At 38.1% G+C, this 3,145-nt stretch overlaps 1 long non-coding RNA gene across 1 annotated transcript; it reads right to left on the bottom strand.

Annotated features, from left to right (window-relative positions):
• On the bottom strand, positions 1-2,833 carry LOC308335160. The gene is made up of 4 exons (XR_013965990.1): positions 2,786-2,833; positions 2,129-2,209; positions 1,187-1,315; positions 1-1,030 (listed from the first exon to the last, which is right to left on the bottom strand). It is a non-coding gene; the product is annotated as an uncharacterized lncRNA (long non-coding RNA).
• Positions 2,834-3,145: the final 312 nt, after the last annotated feature.

Here is a 3,145-nt window from a genome sequence, read left to right as displayed (position 1 = left end):
TAAAATTGGTCATCAATTTCATTGCAATCAAGTGGTGTGAAGCTATCAATATCATGTCATGCTTTCAAGTGACAAAACTACACAGCGTGCTGAACATACAAATATCTCTTGGGCCCCATCGTTTAAGTTAAACTCCAACACCTTTTTTTTTTTTTTTTTTACTTCTGTGGCTTCTATGTATTGCCTGCATTCACTCTAGGAGCTTGTATATCAAACACTACCACATACATGTTATTTATATAAATATACACACAAAAGTTGGTCCCTAAGTGAGAGTATATGAGACAATCCCGATGGATTTGTGGGTGCCAACAGCTGCTCCAATATAGGCCTACACCATACAAATATGTAGTATAAATACTATAAACATACACCTTCTCATTTCTGTCACATAGGCCTGCAAATAACAGATCAGTTTTATAATTAGTAGCCTACTTGTCTTTCAATGTTCACTTTCAACTATAAAAAAATAGTATACTGAGAATATATAGTTCGATTTGTGTTGGGTTCAGTTCATACTTTTTTTTCAGGGGGCGCTTTATGCTGTGGCACAAAGTTATCCTGTCACCACTGCTGATGAGCAAATGGGAAAAACTCTACATAACACAAATTATACAACCACCAAGATAATACTAGTGTGACTGTCAATACAATGTTTAATTTTACCTTAATGATGTGTAATTATATATACATGTACTAGGCTGTGAAAACACATCCTGTCAACATACCTGCAGATGGGTAACATACCTGCGTTACTCTTCTGAACAACCCTAATCACAAATATCATGTTTGTACACCAGTGGAAGATGACCTTGAGTATGTATACATGTCGGACAGAAAACCTGTAGAGATCAAAATGTGTGACATTGCGACACAATTTGAGCTTGTAGAAGGTATTCTTTTCCCATCTTCATGGAATGGAAACTGTCATGGCGAGGGAAGCTGATGTTGACGTTTTCAGGGAGAAGCAGGCTCTTGTATGATGTTGGGGAGATGGTAAAAGGGATGTCATCTGCAGCAACCATGGCTCCTAGAATAAAGTAATTATCCATACAATACAAGTTAGTATAGCCTAGAAGATCAGGGGGGTAGCATTTGATGTCACAGCATAGAAAAAAATGCAAACAAAGTACTGTATGAGCCTATGAAATAGACAAAAACAAGTAATGTTTATTTGATGATCTACCATTCAATGACCTTCCCATCAACGGTGTCTTTGTTGAAGGTGGAACGTGCTGGGAAGCTGACGTTTTCAGGAGGGAGCAGGTGGTTGAATGAGACTGGTTGTGGTGTCATGCTTGTGCACAGATTACATCTGTATTTGAAGGAAAGGAGGAGACATGCACATAGAACAACTATAAAATTATATCCACATGAATTCATTTGTTGCATGTATGTTTATACTATTTATTTTGACTTATATATTGGAGCATATACGTATTAGTTACCGTTTTGGGTACACAATCCAACTATATAATAATAATGATATAAAAGGTGGACTTAAAGTAGTAACCCAGGCATTGTATGCTCACAAAGCCTGGCAGCACATCGTTGTGGATGTTGACCAAAGATCCACCAAAGTGGTTCAACTTAATTCCAGCAGGGACCACGATGTAGAAACCATTTTCTGATTATTATTTCTGTTATTTAGCATGATCAGTTTAAGCCCTATGCTAATGGCACTACTGGTTGCCGACGGCCAGGTGGAAGTTCTTGCCACGTGTGCTCAGTACAAACTGATCTCCCAAATGTGTCTGTTGAGTTTAACTTATGATTTATTCTCTGCAGCCATTTTCCTATACAGCATACACATCAAATAACACAAAAGAAACAGTTGAACAAACACAGGCAACCAGCCGTCCTGAACACAGTGGAAAACTGTTTGTCTGCCACTGGCAACACCTCTGCCTGATTAGCAACCTGGGCTGGCCTTGACATTGACCAAGCTGCAGTGACATTGTTAATTAGTAAAACAGGAGGTCATAATGGCTCTTACACACGTTGTTGAATGTGACTTTGTACTTTATTCTATCCCTTTGTTTGTTGTGTTTTCTGTTATCTATGCTGCTGTACTGTCGGAAGGAAGTTTTACTAGTACTGTACACAAGATGTAATAATGAAGTACAACCTTGAACCCTTGAATGTGGTGTCATCTAGAGACAGCAGCTCCTTCCTAGATCACTGCTTCCTTGCAGTGCTCCACCACATGCTGTTGAAAAATCAAACATTGTTTTTACATTTCATAATGCATATAGTAGTCATGTGGCAAGGACCTTTCACTGTATCTCTCCAAATGGGACATAACACAGTCATATTACTGGAACTGCAATGATACAAGATTACTGTGCAAAAAAAATGTTTGCTTTTTACATGTTTGTAGTGTTTTCAGAGCCTTTTATGGGTGTCTCATATTGGATAGGATGTTCAAATCGAGGCAATATAATCACAATTGTATGAACAAAACAAATCCATGGATCTGGCTGGAACAGTCGATAGAGCGCTCGTCTTTTGACTGCTGCAAGGTTAAGGTTATTGCGGGCCAGGTCTGCTCATATGTTCTCTGTAATCAGAGAACATTTTAAAAGAACCAATTCAACATGTTGACAAGTGCAGAACACAACACAAATCTTCTAAAGGTATGGAAAGTAATAGTGATGCACAATATATCAGTGGCATATCAAAATATCCCTCAGATCGGTCTCAAAATAATCCAGATTAATTCCACAGATATTGATGACACAATAATAATGTGACCGATTGATCATCAATCTTAATTTGTACTCACAGAACAGCCATTCGGCCTGTCTCTGTCGCTTTTGTTTTGTGTTTTTATTTTTTAATAAAGTATATTTATTGGTTTTTTAAAGACAAACAGACATTATTGATTGATTTAATACGTTATTAACAGGCTTTGAGCCAAGCCAAGGTCTAGGCTTGTTTGTGGTCTTCTCAATTGTATCTGTTTTCATCATGTGCTTTCAACCAATCGACATACACATTGTATGGTAGACGGCATGGTAGGCTATGTATAGTTGAAAAGTTAACGTGGCGTTAGCTAGCCTTAGCGCTGCTACGCCATGGTGGCCACACAACTCAACACTCATAAATCAACATTCGACAAGAGCTACGGACCACGTTAAAACAT

This window comes from Protomyctophum bolini (genome assembly GCF_963924005.1).
Source record: "Protomyctophum bolini genome assembly, chromosome: 20".
Taxonomy (NCBI): domain Eukaryota; kingdom Metazoa; phylum Chordata; class Actinopteri; order Myctophiformes; family Myctophidae; genus Protomyctophum; species Protomyctophum bolini.
This window is presented reverse-complemented; position numbering and strand designations above follow the sequence as displayed.